The 21,650-nt window shown below is 35.5% G+C and overlaps 1 long non-coding RNA gene across 1 annotated transcript; it reads right to left on the reverse strand.

Annotated features, from left to right (window-relative positions):
* Positions 1-8,839: 8,839 nt before the first annotated feature.
* Positions 8,840-18,959, reverse strand: LOC149788000 (uncharacterized). Its single transcript, XR_016424398.1, has 3 exons — positions 18,807-18,959; positions 13,114-13,229; positions 8,840-10,112 (listed from the first exon to the last, which is right to left on the reverse strand). It is a non-coding gene; the product is annotated as an uncharacterized LOC149788000 (long non-coding RNA).
* Between the last annotated feature and the right edge of the window lie 2,691 nt (positions 18,960-21,650).

Here is a 21,650-nt window from a genome sequence, read left to right on the forward strand (position 1 = left end):
GTATCTATGCTTCCTTAATGTTATCTAAAGGGTTGTTCGTCCGAGCCTGGTTTCCCTCACCTTGCTCGAAGTTCCTTCCATGGAAATTTTTGTGACCTTTGCTAGAGTTCGCCTAGGTCTCAGTGTTTGCTATATGTATTGGTGCTACATTGTGTGTATGCTATATTTTATGTATGTTTAAGACAGCAAGTATAGATCAAATATCTTTCCCAGTTGTATTTCTTCTTAATTTGGATTTAAGATCCGTTATGATATGTTATATTTTATCTTTTAATTTGTTTTATTGTTTTTGAATTTTGACGATGGAACGGTGTACTATTTAGATTTTGTTTTTAAAAAATTCCTATTGTATTAATTCGAGTGATAATATGTGTCGTTCGTCGTAATAGTTTTCAAAGATCCTGATAGGTAGGTTACGCTCGATCCAAGGTCAACACTGCTTTATTCTCTATGTGTTTTTCCTGGGTTTATCTGATTATTCTTTACTGAAAGATCCAGAATTGTTTATGAGACCACATTATTGTGTAGTGGTCAACCATACAGTGTAGGAGCTGAATGGTTTTAGATAGAGAAGAAGTTAGTCGGGTTTTAAACTAAGTGTATTTGTGTCTCTGTTTTGTCTGTTTATGTTCCAAGAAAATCAATAACACATGGCCCAATTGGCTTTCTCACAAATTGCCTCTGAATGTTAGATACTACGGCAGAGCCATCTGTTGCCTCCGTAATGATATTAACGACCATCGGAAATGTCAATTCGTTTTGTTTAAAAGAAAGACCAACCAAACGCCATGTAAAGAAACGCCATGTATTAAAGAAATTTGAAGAAATCAAAGCAAAATCACTTGCATTGAATGAGCATAAAACTATGTAAAAATTTATTATTTACAATCTCGTTCTCTTTATTCTTAAACATCGTGGTAAAAACGTACGACATTCTTTCAAGCAGATTCCTGATGAACATTAACACGCTTAGTGCGAGTTACGTCCCTTCATCCACTGTTGCTTAAGTTTATTCAGACAGTTGTTAAAATAAATTTTTCTTTACTACTAGCTATATTTCTTTGATGACATAACATTGTCATATAGTTTACTCTCTTGTTTTATCTTTAAGTGGAAACATTCTTGATTTTTCCGCAATCATGTAGTTGCAATACTGAGGCATTTAAAAATAAACGATAATAAAATAAAGGAAAAGACATTGTATTCGGCGTCAATCCGATTTCCTGTACATCACCTTGAGTTCAAATTAATTAGACGCTGCATCTATACTTATCTAATAATACTTCCAGTTAATGTTTACAAATTCAAAGCTTTTCTGTTTTAATTGTATTAATTTTGTTTTGCACTTGCCTTCGATATATATATATATATATATATATATATATATATATATATATATATATATATATATATATATATATATATATATATATATATATATACCTGTCATTTTTACTTTTGAAATTTAACTTACATCAGCACCAAATAGTCATGGTTGACATACTATTTTTATCTAGCAATAGGTTCTTTATCAGCTTTCCACCACCATGCATGCTTAACTACCGTATATATTCGCGGATAAGTAAATTTAAACTGCAAATAACATAGGCCCTAATCTGCAGTCGCATTATGCGCCGGCGGATAGGGTCTATGTTATTTTGATCTACTCACTATTCTTACAAACTCCATTATGCGACGGAAAATTTGGGTGTATATAGTGTGCATGTGGAACCGACGTATAATTTAGTAAAAACGGTATGTCCCCTCTTAGCTGAAAACGTACAAGCATCCCTCATTACTCGCACGTATATGCCTGAGAAAAGTTCTGAACAGTAAACGAAGAATAGAAGGATTATCCACCAAAAGACGTCTTATTTCTTAATAAAGTGTAACAATATTTATTATTAATATATTTCAATGTAACTTGACCACTCTTTCTCAAAATGTTAAAGTGTTATAGTGAAATAAGAGTGCGTTATTTGTTGTTAATTAATTAATAATAAGTTAATATTAATATTAATTAATATATACGTCATACTGGTAGACGTCTGCCTTGTTAACTTTGCAGAAAACTCCATGATCCTCTGTTTTCAGATAGAAAATACAAGAGCTTAGCATCCTAGACGAGCGTACATCCTAGCGCATCTGTATCTTCAACAGTTACAGATACATGCTGTTTAGTGAGTGCTGTTTCCGAGGGACATCATATTTCTAAGACCCGTTTTGTGTGGATTGCAATTACAACAGCAAGTCCGTCTCGTTCGTGTAAGAGCATTTCCAGATCTTCTCTTGTTTTATAGAATTGGCATGAATGCACGCGCGCTATCAAAAATGATTTATAAGGCTGAATAATCAGATCATCGGGAGAGTTCCTTAGGTTAGCGGTTGTTAATGACGATGAGTACACTAATGCTAAGATATCGAGCACAAAGGACAACGGACCTTGACTAAAGCTGTAAAACACAAGCAGATCCCTTGAGATGATTCTGAGTCCGAATTGGAAGAAAGAGTCATGAATCCTAAAATAAACAGCACATAAACTATTTCGAAAGAAGTATATAACATCGACGTCAAATTTCAATCAATGAATCAATTAATCCTCTCTGCGCCGTCTGGTGCTTGAGGCGACAGCAAGGGAGCACCATTTTGGTCTGTCGGCTGCTGTTATGGGGGCAGTCTGCAGGGTGAGGCCTCTGGTCTTGAGTTCTCTCTCCACGGTACGGCGCTAGGTCTCTTTGGGTCTGCCACGGTTCCTTTTCCCCTGTGGAGTCCATCTCAGTGCCACCATTGGTAGTGAGTCAGGGGGCATTCTGCAGACGTGGCCGAGCCATCTCCATCGACGAGTTGCAATGGTCTCAGCGATGGTGCTTGCACCCGCTCTGTACCGGAGTTCCTCATTCGAGATCATGTTTGGCCAGAAGATCCTCATGATCCGTCGCAGGCATTTGGTCTGGAAGACTTCGAGCTTGCGTTCTATGTTATCAGTGGTCTTCCAACACTCTGACCCGTACAAAAGGACGCTCAGCACGTTGCTCATGAAGATACGGATCTTTGTGTGGGCGCTGAGGTTTTTTTGTCCTCCAGATGGGCTTCAGCATTGCGAAGGCCTGGTTCAGCGCCGGTTTTCGTTTGTTCCCTTGTTATCGTTTCCGTAGCAAGATTTGTTTTAAACAGCACATAAACTGTTTCGAAAGAAGTATATAACATCGACGTCAAAAATTTACTGTAATCTAAGTAACCAGTTATATTTATCTCATTTTGGAAGCTGCTTGCATACTTTATATATCAATTCGTGCAAGTTTAAATTTTCACTAGATCAGAAACAAGAAAAGACAACAATGTGGAAATTTGATCACGGCTGTTTAATCCATAGCTTTTATATATGTCATATCTAAACTTCATATGGATTTAAACATAATGTGATATGTTTCTTTTTTATTTTATTTTTAATTTTCATCTCATAATAATTGATAGTCAGATATAAAAAAAAATATACAATAACATCATGCTATTTGCAACGTACCTGTATCAGATGACAATAAAAATTAGATAAATTGATATGTTCAAGGGAAAGAAATACAGATTTTGAGATAAAGGACTTATTATTTCCCACAGATTAATAAACATAACCTTTTTATCTCAATAATCACCTTTGTATTGCTTGGATAAAATCAGTCAGCATATTAAAGTCGTATTCCATTTTTTTAAATTAAAAAATCGTAAATTGAGATTATGGCATGACATAACTTTGTTACTCCTCCCCTGAAGAGCAAGGATAGATATTTTTTGCACATTTGTATACAAGAGTTGAAAACTAAACTGTATTTGTCGTTGAAGTTTTGGACTGGGAGGGGCGACTGGGGGCTGGTATTGGACCTATGGTACTAATTATATCGAAGAATGGGAACCAGTATACAATTGTTTACAGTTTCTAATTATTCTCTGCTTTTTGGTATGAATGCAATTTAAAACAAAATATGATTTACATAGAATATATTCTTGGTAAATAACTGTTGATTAAGTGAACTGCAATTTGTTATAATACGGAGATGAAGAATTCGAAATTTCTTTTTACCTCATTGAAAGTGCGAAACATAAGTGTTGCAAGTATTTAACGTGCTTTTGAAACTGTTCATGGTGTCTATTTGACGAGTCTCAATAGATAATATCTTCTATGTTTGAATGGTCGAAGGAAGAAACGTGTTATAATAAAGACTTGTTCTAGTCTGTACCAATGGTAAATGTTTTACAGTACGTAAGTCGTGTGAGCAATATCACAAACAGTTGTTGGAATAGGAGAGGAGAGATAGTGAGGGCTTGAACCAGCTGTCATTTTAAACAAGAGATTAAGCTTGTGTTTTTCTCGTCCGAATTCAATACTCTCCAATCCTATTTCTCCCTGAAGCGCTTCAACAGATAATAATTTTATTCTGTTAATAATATCGTATTGTAATATACCATTATTTAAGTCATTTGGGTATATAGCATTTAAATTTTCAATTCTTTAATTAAGTTGCTGCCTGGTACTATGCTTAGGTCAAGTCAACATCTATTCGGTCAAGTACGCCACATAGTTAGTTTGAATGACGGTCACTTAAATGCTTTCGTCCCACAGATATTACATACACGCCTGTTAATTGGCTGTATATACTGAGAAGTTCAGATTGTGACTTTAAGTTATTTTATCGTATAATGATTTAAGACTTTCAAGAGTCTGTTAACGATTCCGTTTTTATTGATATGGTGGGCATATATAAACTCTATAAGCGAGCTTATGATAGCTTTGCGAGAGAGAGTGAGAGAGAGAAACAGAGAGAGAGAGAGAGAGAGAGAGAGAGAGGACATCGCTATTTATTTAAGTTCATTGGAATAGTAGAGTGGTAAACATTTAATTTAAACAGTCAATACCTATTGAATAATGTGAATTTATTCAAGGACATGAATATTTAAAAAAATTATGTTCGATTATATAACACTTTCAAGGACTTCATTGATATTCTGCTTTAACGGTAATGCCATGAAGTAAAACCGTTTGAATTTTGAACAGTGATTATTCAGTGGTGCTAGTGCGTTTGCACTTAAAACTTTTAGAAATTTCATTCGGAATACCCAGTTTCTGGCTTATTGTAAAACTATAGTACAATTTAATATGTTCTAGGACTTCATATACTATAAATTGTTTTTAAATTCGTTCACTTTATTGATTTGATATTTTAGGGAAAAACTATATTTTTAAAAAAATTGAATGCTTATTTGGTTTTACCTTGTCTGTTATTTAAATTTAAGCTAACAGAAGTAATATTTGTCACAATTTTGGCTGCCTGACTTTGCATTTATCGAGGTTTCCTTTCTCGAGTAATGCGCATTTGTCTAAAACCACGTTACCATATTTCAGAATGGACCATACATAAGAGGTAAATATAATTTGTAAAGAATCCCTATCATGTTGGAATCGGAGTTTCCGCATTGCATTAATTTTTGACCATGTGTTTTCCTTTATGTAGTCTATTTATTTGTGCCATAATCAGTCTGTAAAGTGTAGACTTTTGAATTGTATTGAACCTTAAGGTTGAATGCGTTTAGCATTAATATTTTATCAAATTTAAGCCAAAAAAATCTTTGTGAAGGGTCACTTCTACTTTCTTTCTTTTCTCCCCCTCCCACGTCAGTGTTAAACTTGAAAGGCTAACAGCTATGACTCATTGCGATTTGACCAGGGCATTGCAACGCTGTCCTGAAAAAGTAAACATCGGAGCTACCAACCATAACCGCTTGATAGGAACCCGTCAAATTATCATTTTCAAAGGGAAATTGATATTTAACGTAGTTCAGAGATTCTAGGCTATCCAAATTCTGACGAGAGAAATGATTATCTTGGGAAAAATTTAGGAACCGCTGCGTACGATTGGTTAGAGTAAATTAAGGCGAACACTTTAGAAGAAATGTGAATTTAAAGTGACGATCTTGGTCGAAATTCTTTAGTCCGAAAATCCTGAGAGAGGAGAAGTTTGGCTACGAGGAAGCTAAAAAGAACAGTGCTTTCCTCGTTAAACAAGAAAAGGGGACCCGGTGGCTGTTTTGTAAGAAAGACAGGTTTTAGTGCTAGAACGCACAATTTCTGAACGAGGACAGCATTAAGGTACGCAATTTTAATTTTTCACGTAATGTTTTATTTTTAAATGTTTGTTTGTCCAAATGTGTTTGATATGACTAGGATCTATATTATGTATCGTTTTTATTCAATTTCATGGAAATCGGTTGAAGCTAGAGTTGTTATGCAATTTATATCTTTAATTGTACAGTTGCTAGTTCATTGATAGACTTGATGGAGTGCATGCTATAACATTTTTCATATGTGTAGGATTTCATAGGGTTATATGAAATCATTTCCTTTGTCTGTTAGGACGGTTCTGATTATCGTGAGTTCACGATAATCACATATTTATATAACGTTTTGGAAAGTTTAAATAATCTTGTAAGTTAGGGATTGCTGTGAGCTAGAATTTTGTGAATTTTATGCAATAGTAATCGGGCATTTGTTAGCGTAGATAAAGAGATTCGGTAATGTTAAGATAAATCACTCTCGTGCTAATTTATGGTCGATTGCTGTGAAGAGAGAGTGATGATCTATCGAATTAGGTCAGAATGTATGCAATGTTTGGATAGCTAGTTATTTATCCTTCTGAGTAAGATAAGGGAATTTTATGTACGTATAGAAAGTGATAAATATAGAGATTTAGGGGTAATTTTGTCCTTTAAGGAAACAGTTTTCTTGATGAGAAGGGACAGTCAGAAGACGGAAGTCGGAAGTCCGGAAATAGATGATGTGTTCAGAATGAAGGACTAGGATGTCCAGGAACTATTGAAGCGTTCTGAATAGGAAGACTAGATAATAGGAAGACGTGATACACGGGTGTGGGGAGGAAGGTGATGCAATCAGTCGTGGACAGTGCGCTCTTTTCACCACTCGTTATTATGATGAAATAAATCCAAATTAGACACTGCTATTAAATTATGTTGATATAATTAGATTGAATTGGTGTTTCCTCTATTGATTGTTAGTGATTACATTTTGTTAATTTTCTTGTCTAAGGGGGCTCGTATTGCATTATTTCTTCCTAATAGTCTTGCTCAGTTCTCTGTTGATACTCTATCTATCCACTCACATTGGGCTATACAATCGAGGGAGGTTATTCTCTAGATAACGCCAGCAATTCCAATTAACCACCCCTTTTACTAAGAGGGCAACGTTACACAGTCATTAGGGGCAGAATCTTCCTAAATACTTTTGGTAGAGCTTCTAATGCAGTGGATGGAGTGTTTAATTAATTTTCCTAGAAATTATCACGGATGCAAGCCAATTATGTGCCTAATGAGGAATTCTTTCCCAAGTCACTGTTGAGATTATGAGCAATTAAGTAGGAATTATCTGCAAAAGAGTTCTATTGGATTGTATATCATATACAAAATCCTTTATTTGTATTAGAAAATGCAATGAGCCAAAAAGGGATCGTTGGGGTAACTCATCTGCAATAATCCTCACTCTGAAAACTCGCCCCGAAGTATCACTCGTTGTTTTCTGTTTTTCAGATAGCTAGAGAACCATTTGATAAACTTCCTGTGATATAAGTAGCTTTTAATCTGTGTTTGAGTCCTTCGTGCCACACTGAGTTAAGATCTTTACTTATGTGGAAACACACAACTCTAATTTCGGTACCGGAAGGTTTAGCTTTGCAGAACGTAGTATAGTGGTGTGTAATTAAACACGATGGAAGAGTTGCCCTTCTTTAAAATAGGACAAATATTTGCTTCTTTCCAAGAGTCTGGGAAGGCTGATTCTCTTAGAGACTGGTTCGAATGTGAACAAAGCAGATGTGAGAGTTCATTACACATTTCATGCAAAATACAGTTATTTAGACAATCATGACAGAGTAGTGTAAAGCTTTACCTATTGCTGCTATCTCACTTCCGTCCTTGTGGGTTTGATTCTTTGGCTAGGCAAATATGGGTATGAAATAAATTTTCCTGTAGCTTCGCATGGGGCAGTGGTCATTTTTCCCGGAGGTCTTCCTCCACCCACAGCAACAACAATGACAACATCAAACGGCCAGAAGCTTTACCAAGAGTAAGACCGTTGAATACATTTTTTTACTTCGTCAGACTTTTGTTCTATGGAACTTAAGCTTAAATCAGTTTGCAAATGCATATCTAAATGGCTAACATTTGTTTCAGCTAGTACACAGGTCTCTGTAAAAAATAGTTAAATAATTCATCTTTGTCATCTTCATCCGTGATTTTCGAGACGCTATGTTCAAGGTATGGAACAGAATGTGTACGATGAGGGCTGATGAATACGTTAAGGACTAACCACGTGTCTTTTGATGATGTATTGCATGAGTTAAGCTTTTCTTGCGGATTTATCCTTCTCTTATCATACAAATTGTTTTGTTCTGCAGAGAACGAAGTTTAGTCCAGTGAGATGATAGGTTGGATTGCTTGGCTTTTCAGTAGGCTCTCTTTCTTGCGCGCATTGCCTCTTTGATTGCCGTTGTGATCCATCTCGGCTCTAATGTTTTAAATGTATCAGTTCGGTTCGGAATACATTGGCCAGAAATCAAGATTATATAGTCAGTCATATCATTTTCCAATTTGTCAATATCGTCACATTTCAAGAAATGTGAACGCTTTATGTTACAGATTATAGTCTCATTGCCCGTATATCCATATATTCCTCAGAAACGATTTACGTTTGGCTTTCTGTAATTACATATCCCATAAATGTGGCAATGCTATATAATATATTGATGTAAGAAAGGATCTCCAATCCCGCTAATCAGCTAGTACACAGGTCTCTGTAAAAAATCGTTAAATAATTCATCTTTGTCATCTTCATCCGTGATTTTCGAGACGCTATGTTCAAGGTATGGAACAGAATGTGTACGATGAGGGCTGATGAATACCTTAAGGACTAACCACGTGTCTTTTGATGATGTATTGCATAAGTTAAGCTTTTCTTGCGGATTTATCCTTCTCTTATCATACAAATTGTTTTGTTCTGCAGAGAACGAAGTTTAGTCCAGTGAGATGATAGGTTGGATTGCTTGGCTTTTCAATAGGCTCTCTTTCTTGCGCGCATTGCCTCTTTGATTGCCGTTGTGATCCATCTCGGCTCTAATGTTTTAAATGTATCAGTTCGGTTCGGAATACATTGGCCAGAAATCAAGATTATATAGTCAGTCATATCATTTTCCAATTTGTCAATATCGTCACATTTCAAGAAATGTGAACGCTTTATGTTACAGGAGATTATAGTCTCATTGCCCGTATATCCATATATTCCTCGGAAACGATTTACGTTTGGCTTTCTGTAATTACATATCCCATAAATGTGGCAATGCTATATAATATATTGATGTAAGAAAGGATCTCCAATCCCGCTAAAAACTAAACTTTCGTGATTCATTACAAGTACCAGAGCTATCAAAGTTGAAGAGTTTTCAGTGATTGGGCTGATTAATGAATTGGTGAAGGAAAGCTGATCACATTTGTTGTTGTTGACCGGAGAGTGGTTAGCACAGTTAATATTGCTTGTTACAATTATATTTTTAATTCCTATATCACCAGCAAGATGTATGGAGTCTTTTATTACGCGTTGTTTGCATTAGGAAGTCTACAGAACAAGCATCCGCGACTTGTCTCAAAGTGAACGTTTCATCAGCATGCATGCTATATAGTTTAGTTCATTATCCTTTGCCACTAAATTGAGCATCACCTACAAGATCTTTCCTGAAGTGGTTTCTGCAATATTGAAGAGAGAAAAGAAATGGCGGGATTAGGCCAAGTTTCAGTGTAGGCCAAGATATAAAAATCCCGCAATTCAATATAAAATGGATCTAAGGTGGACACAATACTTTGAACATTATAGTGCATAATGGAGAGGTGTTGTGAATAGTCTGCGAGACTAGAGGTAGACTGCGAGAAGAAACTGATGATCTAGATATGCTGCACGAGGAACTAATGAAGAAGGCTCCATAATCGGGTCTCTGATTAGGTGATACGTCACCGTCTATAATGATGAAGTTCAGCAACCAGGTGATCATAACTTGGATAATCTGACAAGCACAAGAAAGAACATGAAACTGATATTTCTTAAATAAGAATTGTTTGCAAGATCACATTGCTACCTATGATCCTAGATTAAATCAAGGAGGACTTACGCACTTCAAACAAAACATATTAGATTACGATCATCGAACTTCATGATGGCATCATGGCAAATCTGAGATTAGGATCATCGAACTTCATGATGGCAACATGGCAAATCTGAGATTAGGATCATCGAACTTCACGATGGCAACATGGCAAATCTGAGATTAGGATCATCGAACTTCATGATGCCAACATGGCAAATATGAGATTAGGATATTAGAACGTCATGACGTCAACAGGGATGCTTCCATGAGAGTTTAAGTAATTGCCATAAGTCGATGTAGAAGCAAGCAAGTTACCACTATGAATATTCATCCCATATATTATACTGTGATGAGTTCTATATCAGATCACATGTTAACATGAGTTTCCTCCATAAGAACGAGTAACACAGTAAAGAGAAACAGTCAACAGAAGTGGAAAACAAAAGATTCAAGACAAAACTAACAATGAACGAGAAACCAAATAATGTAAAACCTTTCTTACGTAAGTTGCAATTTGTCTGTGAGGTTTCTTAAATGTTTACACCAATGTGGATGATAGTGTTGTAGTATAAACTGTTGGTCTTGCTGATTGTCGGTTTGAGTTTCAAAGTAATTTTTTCCCATTTTTTCTATACCTTTGCTTATTAAATTAGTGTATATTTTTGTATCAGCGAAATATTATCCATTCAGTTTGTTTAAATGTATTTTCTAGCAATGAAGTTTGTACTTCTTTTTTTTACATTTAGCTAAAGAAAGTTGACGTTCTTAAAATATATATAGGAAGTGAGCATATGCATAATATCACTCTTCGGAATACCTTTGAACTGTCTGCTATTCAATTTGTTTATTACTCAGCATTTATCGTTTATATTAATGGTAGCCAGATATGAATGACGTAATATATTTATTGCAAACGACAGGAAAGGCTGTTTGTCCGATATGCAGATGTTCGTAATCTATAAATGTCAGGAAGATTTAACAAGGATTGAACTATTTAATGGGTATGTAAAACGATTGCATTTCCACAGCTCTCAACTAGATTAGGATGTGCATATTTGTAAAAAAATATACACGACTATGCAACCGTATTATCTTGTATAAAACCTATGAACATCTTTGACCTATTATTATTTGTAGTATGCAGTTTTATGTTAAACCTACATATAAATGGAACAATAATCAGACGAAAGTCTACTACATTAATTTATTCAGGAAAATAATTTCATACAATAGCATATTCCAAAAGTAAGGAAGCGTTCAGTCTCTTTGTTGTTATTTCGTGGATTCGACTTTTAAGCGAGTATATACTGAAATAACCCTAGGTATTGATGCTATTTGTAGTTACTTCTCCGTTTTTGGCTTTGTTAGCTTTCAGTGTTTGTTTTTTGTTGTTGTTGATTATGGGGAATCAGTGTTTGTTTTTTGTTGTTGTTGATTATGGGGAATCAGTGTTTGTTTTTTGTTGTTGTTGATTATGGGGAATCAGTGTTTGTTTTTTGTCGTTGTTGATTATGGGGAATCAGTGTTTGTTTTTTGTTGTTGTTGATTATGGGGAATCAGTGTTTGTTTTTTGTTGTTGTTGATTATGGGGAATCAGTGTTTGTTTTTTGTTGTTGTTGATTATGGGGAATCAGTGTTTGTTTTTTGTTGTTGTTGATTATGGGGAATCAGTGTTTGTTTTTTGTTGTTGTTGATTATGGGGAATCAGTGTTTGTTTTTTGTTGTTGTTGATTATGGGGAATCAGTGTTTGTTTTTTGTTGTTGTTGATTATGGGGAATCAGTGTTTGTTTTTTGTTGTTGTTGATTATGGGGAATCAGTGTTTGTTTTTTGTTGTTGTTGATTATGGGGAATCAGTGTTTGTTTTTTGTTGTTGTTGATTATGGGGAATCAGTGTTATGAAACTGAGTAATTAACTAATATTTAGGAGCAGACGTAGTAACGTACAGAATTCACTAGTCTTTAGGTCTCACTGGACAGTTTATCTGATGAAGTTTCATTCGACAATGACCTATTGCAGAAAAATGAGAATAAGTTTTACACGGAAGATACAAATAAAGACAAACTAATCGGATTAGGGGAATCGATTCTCAGTTTCAAAACTTTTGGCAATTCTGAATAAAATCTACCTCAACATTCGTAAATTTCCTTTGATATGTGTCAGTTGTCGGTGATCGAGAGCCATGATATAGAGAAACAGTTATGAGATACCTTCATATTTTCATTTTACTTTCCACACTTAAACATAGTTTCCTTATGACAAAACAATGTCATCACTTTCGATAGCTAATATATCCTGTGGTGTTAGTGCCTGGTGATATCTGTGATATCTCACAACAAAAATAGTACTATTTATGAAATCTCAAAATGTAGTGAATACAAGATGCAAAAGAAGCCAAGCTGATTCTCTTGTAAAACAACTGTAAAATTTTCATGCTAAGTACTTACCAAAATGTGAACAATGCACTGCATATATAAACTGACGAGAACTCTCTCACTGGTTTCTTGAAAAAGGTCAAATCGATACTAGAACAGAGAAATCTGAGGTAGACAGTAACGGAGGCAACTCATCAGGTAACATAAAATGTATGGACCAATCTTTGAAAACTGAACCACATCAGTTGGAAACTTACATAATGAACTTCTATACCCAGATTCATTAAGTCTGTTGATAAAACAATATGTATGGATAGAAGGTCACCGTTGCATTATTTTCAGACTGGCTAGCACAAATTATTGCTGAACCTGCTGATATTTAGAGAAGTTTGTTTTGCTAGTGATTATCACCTGCATGGAATCAAATCTAAAGCAAACAGAAAATCATGCAAAAGTAAAAAAGGGGAGGAGAAATAACACAATTTATAAAGGGACATCCATTTCACATAACTCACAAAAAACACCATTGAAGCTGATGCAGATACCTCTGTTCCTGCGAAAGCTCCACAACAAGTGTTGCTGCTGACTCCCAAGGAAATCTTTTGACGTTGTCCTGGCTAGCAATATCACTTCGGTAGGTGTGCTCTCAAACACCTGATGCCTACAACAAAATAAACCATGAACGTCGTATATATATATATAACTTAAAGTTTTGCAAATAAGTTGAAATCTATGTATTGAAACATTACATCATGAGGAGAAATGTATGTGAAAGCATTAAATGAAGGCACTCATCATTAAATTAGGAAATAAATACCAAGTATGTACTGAAAATATTTATAAACTGACTAAGTATGTGAAATACTTAAATTAAATTACCTTGCATGAAACTTATACGGCTTTTGTTGTTCATTAGCAGAATGGATCAGAAGCAATAACTGGTAACCCTAACAGTGTTGAGTTAACTCCCTTCTTCTATTATGATTAAGTGCTATCAAATCTTTAGGACGTGTATGTTTGGAATACCTGAATATGTCAGATTCAAGACATGGAGATTATAAGGAAATGATTTATGGCACATTGAATCACATTTGACAAGACTGAAAAAATGACACCAGTTCTTACGGTCTCACTGGAAAGTTTATCTGGTGAATTTTCATCCGGCAATGATCTATTGCAGAACAATTATAATAATTCTACACTGAAGACACAAATAAAAACAGGCAAATGATTTTTGTAGAAAGCATACACGTGAGATTCTGACTGCGGCAATCAGGTTAATTCATCATAGAACTGGTGGCTTTTATATTGAAACAACACTGCCACCAACCCATTTTGTTTAGACTTATCCTAATTAGGTTCATGCCGTCTACCTTAAAAATTAGGCAGGTGTCAAAATACGAAACTATCCAGTGAGACCTTATATTCGCAAAGATTTGTTTCGTAAAATGGACGGTCCCTATTTTTTAACATAAGGACTTCTGACGATAAACTAAATTTTAAGTGTTTGGTAAATTTAAGTAGAAACAATTGTTTGTATTAGGTGTTTGGGTCGTGTGCTGCGTGATACATGGCGTAAAGTATCAATATTTTACTTGGAAAGGCTTTTTAGTTAGTCATGTAAATGTGAAATAAGAGCAAACATGCAAGTGTGAAATTAGAGTTTCTTGAGGTGTTGTCATTAAGCAATTAGAGATAGATTATTTTTAATATTTGTGCATGCGCTTAAGAACACTTCAGCTGGTAACGACCACTGCCTTGAGGTCACTGGAAATAGGTGGAACAATGAGTGTAAAGCCAAACGCTCAGGATTCGGTTCATATGCTCGATAGGATTTAACAGTTTTAACAGCCTGCGTGTAACAATACAGTATGTAACGTGTAATTTTAGCAATTTTCGTTCTCACTGATGACACAAGTTGGTCTGTGAATAAGACATTGAATATGTTTTATTAATTCATAATTTTTAAAATATATAAAAATGAATTTTTTTTTATACCTAATCAACGATCTCAAAGTTTAATAACTGCAGTTTGTGTGATTTACGTCATTTATTCCGATTCACTAATTAAGGAATCTGACCATTAGCACTGTTTCTGTGCACGTTCATACATTCTCCATATTACCACCATATTTAGAATCCAAATAAGTCACAACGTTAGTGACTAACTAGCTCTGTTTAAAATCCATTTGAACAAAACAATGTTTTTTTTTCCCATCACAAACATAATCTGTTTCCTCATTAAAAAATCATTTCCAGTATCGATATATATGGTTCCTATTCTCCCCTTGTTACCGAAAGAAGGGTACGGATTAGTTCAACGAACTCTTTAAAATTTAAATCTGAAGGTGTAAATTATTTCTTGTATGTCTTAAAATCATTTAAACTATTTTAATCCTATAGCGTGTTGTAAAATGTATTATATATTTTGGCTAAAACCTTGATATATCCCGAAGCTATTTAAGAAAGCTTCGAGCGGTATGAATTATAGTGGATCTCATACATGGTGGTGGGATGGAGCAGGGGAGAGTTCCACATAACTAAGACCGAAACAACCAGAAGGTTTACTAAAATGTGGAGGCCACGGATGGTCGAGTGATCTGACAGATTACTCAGATCTCACTGCTATACTTGTGAGTTCGAGTCTTGGGTTCGAGTCTTGGCTCGATCAATGTGAGCATGCGAGATTGCTTGTCAGTAGCTTTCCGTGGGTCGATGGTTCCTCCTGGGAGTCGTTCAACTTAATAAACTGGCCTCCATGTGTGGAAAATAGGGTCAAACCCTAAAAATCACAATCCACGTATAAGTAATATTTTTGTTACAGTTAGATACCTAAAAGTATGCACTGACACGTATAAACTGGTATGAGGATTTACCAGTTGCTTCACCCCTTCGGCTCTCACCAAGTGTTTCATGCCAGACATCCCTTGCCTACTTGTTTACACGCTTCTCATCTTCCCATTCCAAAACGGTATTTCTGTAACTGTCCCGGAAAAACAGTAAAGAGCGTAATTTGGGTCTATTACTTATAGCGATACAATATCTTCGTGTGATTTGCAAAAATGAAAGGAGCATAGTGAGAATGAATTAGGTATCTTGATAAAGAAGGTTAAATGTTGTAGCGATCAAAGTGATCTCCAGCAGGAATTCGAGACAATGTTACTTCAACGTAATTTATTTTTTAGCTTATCAAATCTGTGGCGTAAATGTTGAACGCAATTTCAACACTTGTTGAAAAACGAGAAAACAAGCTGAAAAATTCATTTTAATTATCTGCCACAACGTAATAATGCGACAGAAGTAGCTGACTAAACCTTTACATCTGCAGCAAACGAAACTTTGAGGACTCCTTGGATGTTGTTGTGTTGTGTACTAAAAAAACCCATGGCTATTGAAGTTAACTGCAGTACATTTCTGTCAGATAACATATACAATGTACACTGTAAAGCGTATTTTTCTTTGCCTATTTCCATAATGTGTCATCCTCCAACACTTCAAATATCAACAGCCTTGAACAACATCTCACATAACTTTTTGTGGAATTTTTCATCAAGGCAAGAATTGAATCTTGTTTTTTTGTGAAGGATCTCTATTTGTTTAGAACGGTTCACAGTAACGTTCTTTGTAATCATATTTATTTTCCGCTTTTAACAAAATAATGTGTCCGGTTACCTGTAATCTTTAACATCAGTTTTGCACGTCGTCCCTCTCTTAATAAAACTTAAAAAGACTGTAGAGTATACAGAGATAAGTCTACGAATGAGTTTCGCGACATTGTGCTGATGGACTATGTTGTTTTTGAATACTATACAGATCTGAAGATCGGCATATATTAGAGCTGTCTGGTTTATAAAAAGATACATCTAGCAAAAAGATAATATATCGTGATCGCAGCTCGTTTGAAATAGTCCAGTCGACAGTGTCATTCACCTCGTTTCCTCCCGTCGGTGCTCTTTATCGATTGCATGTGATGGACACTGACTAAATTCGACCTATATGACTGGTTGTTACTAGAATACTTGTTAGTATACATTCTGTTCTGTTACTTAATATGACTGTGTCGAATGTGTGGTGCTGAATGTTCCACAGATAAATGTAGTATATATGTCTTTGATTGTTCTAACTTGGTGCGTATTTCTCTCTGAGTTTCTTATTTTGTTGTGGATTCGGACATTGGGGCCTGAGCTGTTTGATGTTCTCTTTCTTGCATACCCTATTCATACTGCTCATCTGTAATGTTTTCTTGTACAGATTTGAAATAAAGAGAGATAAAGATAGATTCATTGAGGAGTTAATTCATAAAAATCAACCATGCAAACTTTCGGCGTAGTACACGTGGGATCATTATACTTGTAACTTCATAAGCAAAGCATAGTGCATAACACAGTTTGAGGAAACGTCACCATTAGGTGAACTAGTACAGAGAGATAACAGACTGGACTTTTGAGTATAGGCCATATAATTCGTTCAAAGACCTTTCTTAATGTTGATGTAAGTGCTTTACGTAAAGTTAATTGTACTGTCTTAACTTTTAATATTATGGTTTATCCATAAAATTTATCCACAATAGACGTAATTGCCTATCGGCCAAGCTGACTATATAATTCAGTCTGCAACATTGTTGAAAGTGATGTAACATGGCCAAAAGGTGTTTATGTAAGAAGGTGGTATGGGAATCAATCCTGGCGAGACAGGTTTAGCAATCGCGATCAGAAGGCAAATGAAGGTGCAGGATGCGATATTCCGTGACTAGGGTGACAGTCAATTGCTCATAAATTTGCCATTATGTTCTGTCGTAAGTTAATGTGTTTTGTAATCTTGGTCATTTTAGTCCTGCTTTCACAATGCATTAAGTAATAATATGACTATTGTAAGTTAATATGAATCTTAATATACTGACCTGGAATGTTAGAGGAATTATATCCTCTGCTTTTGGCTTTAGTGCAGTGCTGGATAAATATAATGTTGACGTAGCTTGCATAACTGAACATAAACTATTACAGCACATACTTCCATTTTGCAATACTATTCGTTCTGATTATAAATGCACTGCTAAGGCAGAGGATATTTCCTCTAATAGCACGTTAATAAAATGTGGTAAAGGAGGAGTTGCAATCTTCTGCAAAACTTCATGAGATATGCTAACTTTATAGATGAAGTTAATAGTGGCAGAGTTGTAGGCGTAGAATTCAAATTTCCCGATATGTAAAATGTATATATTTTTTGTGTATATATGCCGACCCTATTATATGGCATAGATTGTTACAAAGCGCAAACTGAGTTGATTCAAAATCTCTATGATCAGTACTCACAGCTGGGGGACGTGTATTTTACTGGTGTGTCGCAGAATTGTAACCGAGTGGGTTTTTGGACGAAATGAACAAGCCAAACACAATGTAAGAAAGATGGAAATTTATGAATGAGTTAATGATAAATATATGATGTAAAAATACAATTGAAAATAAACAAAACAAATATTGAATAAAATGAAGTGCAGATCCAAGAACCCTCATGGGCTGCACTTACCCCTTAAACTGTTGTTCAACAAGAACAAAATTATAAAGATTCAAAAATAGTCTTTGAAACAACTTAAGATTCACAATAATCTTTGACACACCTAAAGATTCAAAGTAATCTTTGACACCTAAAGATTCACAATAATCTTATCACGACTAAGATTCACAATAATCTTATCACGACTAAGATTCACAATAATCTTACCACGACTAAGATTCACAATAATGTTATCACGACTAACAGCGTTGTTCTGGAAGCTCCAGATGACTCCAAGAAACTTTAGACTGCTTCGTACAGCTTCGGACCGCTCTAGTTATATTCACAATAACATTTCATATACATTCACGGCTACAAACATGGTCAGCTACCATAATAGTCAGCTACTATAACAGTCAGCTACTATAACAGTCAGCTACAAACACAGTCAGAATCATCTTCCAATACAGAAACAGCTTCCAACCCAGACACAGCTACTGCCAACACAGACACAGCTGCCAACACAGACACACAGACGCACAGACGCAGACACAGATTCACATACGCAGACGCACAGACGCAGCTATAATAAAACCAAATGGGACATAATAGTTTATGCACAATTTCTATATATATGATATTACTTTAAAAATCTGCGGTGTAATAAACATTATTTCGCGATAACACAGTACAAACCGAATAAGCTTCGCCTATCAAATAAATAGAATGTAAATTTAACACTTACCCCTATGGCTGGAGAATAAAATAGAGTGTATACTCCTTGACGTGATCCAAAAAATGACTAGTGTGGTTTTTCGTGATTCGTCTTACTTAAATCCATAGGAGAGTGAGTACAAGTCGGGGTAGAATACCCGTGCACCTCATGTTAGTCATGATACCCGACAGAAGTAATCTGTGGCTAGGTACATGTAATACAGTCGCTTACCTGGAAAAACACATTCACCCTATATAACGTTGTACGCATGTACAACGAGAAATAGTCTAATTGTTTTCAGACAAAACCAAGTTATTTCTTTGCCTAATTCTGTGACATGGTGATTTCAATGCAGTAGCTGAACCAGACACTTTCAGAGATTACAAAGATAGAGTATTTCATGAGTTCTTGCGATATAATAATCTAGTGAGTGCTGGACATTTAATAATATGCACTGGTTCCCGTTATACGTTCACCCCAGCAAGAACGATGATTGATCATTTTGTACTGTCGGATCAATGCATAGGTAGATGACGGAGTGTGCACATTGTTTCAGATCACGAAGAGCACGTGATATCTGACCACCTCCCTATCCTTACTTCCCTTCGTACAGTGACCTGTGGGAGAGACTTCAGACAGTCTATGAAGAGAAACAACATAGCCTGGAATAAATTAAACGCTGATATCTTGAAAAACTATCAATCTGAGCTGGACCTTCGCCTGAAAACTTTAGATATAGATACTATTTCGGACAATGTTGATAGCTTTTACCGGCACATTGTTAATGCAATACAGCAGTCAAGCGACATCGCGCTTCCAAAGTCTAAATTCAATTATCATTCCAAACCATACTGGCCAAACGAACTCAAAGAAGCACATACACTTCAAAGACAAGCTAGGTATACTTGGATAAATGAGGGAAGACTGAGGGGTAGTCAATTTAATTCTTACAGAGAATATAAAAATAAGAAGAGAGACTTTAGAAACGTTCAAAAACTGGCTGTGGAAAAATATATGGGGGAAGTGTATGAAGAAATTGAAAAAGCACATGAATGCAATGTAAGACACTTTTGGAAAATGATCAACGTTAAGAGAGTGGACAATACAAATTTTTGTCAGGAACTATCAACTGATGGAGTTTGTGTCCGTGATGATGATTCCATCGCAAATGGCTTTGCCATATACTATGAGGACATTCACACGCCGAATTTTAACCATAGTTTTGACGGAAACTTTTATGAATTTATATAGAGAGAATTAAATCGGGGTCTACAGGACGGAGTAAGCCATATCGAGGCCTTAGAGACCAGTATCAGTTTAAACGAAGTAAGAGAAATCATTAAAAGTCTAAAGAAATCAAAAGCATCGGGCCATGATCAAATTTGCATTGAACATTTGATCTATGGCAGCGACTACCTCATCGATTGTATGACAATTTTATTTACTCGGATGATTGATCAATCTTACATACCTGTAGATTGCAAAAAAGGGTTAGTAATACCACTGTACAAAAGTAACAGAAAATCAAAGAATTCCCTCGAAAGTTACAGGCCTGTTACGTTACTGCCTGTTATCTACAAAACCTTTGAGAAAATTATTCATGAACGTTTGCTAACTTGGCTCAAAGATACTAAATCTAGTATACCCAGTTCACAACAACATGGTTATCAAAAAGTTTTAGGCTGCACAACAGCGAGTTTTGTGCTGTTGCAATCAGTACAATATAATGTAAACATGGGTTCACGGGTTTTTGCTGCTTTTCTTGATACAAAAAAGGCATTTGATATCGTGTGGCACAAAGGATTGCTTTTTAAATTATTCACGTTGGGAATTTCGGATAAATCCCTTTTGATATTTTTTAACATGTATACAAGTTTACAGAGTAAAGTTCTTGTAAATGGGCAATTTTCAGATTGGTTCTCAATTGGCCAAGGAGTGAGACAAGGGGGTGTTTTGTCAACCTTGATGTACACAATATTTATAAATTACTTGCTGCTACAGTTAGAAAATAGTGGATTTGGAGCAAAGATTGGATCCTTAGCTGTGGGAAATCCGACCCTAGCTAATGATATTTCACTTTTGGCTATCTATCCTAGCAATCTACAAAAGCTCTTAGATATAGCATACGACTACAGTAATAAGTTGCGATTCGAGCTTAGTGTCACAAAGTCATACATTATCATTTTCGGTCCCCAATACAAGAATTATATCAATATGAAATGGTATCTTGGCCCGTCATGTTTGCCGGTTACTGATTCGGCAACACTCCTGGATCACCGGATTAACTCAAAGCTGACGTCGCATGACGCAATACTCGATGCATGCAAGAAAAGGAAAAAATCTTTTCACGGTCTGTTTGGTATTGACATTAAACCGAATGGTTTAAATCCTTTGGTTGCTGCAAATGTAATTTAAAAGGTAATTTTCCCTTCAATGTTTTATGGAAGTGAATTATGGTGTAACATTTCAAAAAGTGACCTCGCTTTATTGGATAAAACTCTGAGGTATTTTGCCAAACATTTACAAGGTTTTCCAATACATACAAGATCAGACATTGCCCTGGGAATGCTAGGATGGACATCAGCGCAGTCCGAAATTGATAGAAGAAAATTGATGTTTTTACACAGATTGTGTTTGATGCCTAACAATGTACATACTAAACGTGTGTTTAACGTTGCGTTATTTCATTTCATTTTGAGCGGATGCATGTCAAACTACGGGTTAATTTCAAATTTATATTATACCTCAAAGAAGTTTGACTTGCTCGGGTATCTAACTGAATATTTGCATCATTCTGAAATTCCAGATAAACATAATTAGAAAGAAATTGCAAGGTCAAAAATTGTTTGTCTTGAAAATAGCCTCTGGAGAGTT

The sequence above is a fragment of the Sinohyriopsis cumingii genome, chromosome 11 (assembly GCF_028554795.1).
Source record: "Sinohyriopsis cumingii isolate HCF-2022 chromosome 11, ASM2855479v2, whole genome shotgun sequence".
In the NCBI taxonomy this organism is placed as follows: domain Eukaryota; kingdom Metazoa; phylum Mollusca; class Bivalvia; order Unionida; family Unionidae; genus Sinohyriopsis; species Sinohyriopsis cumingii.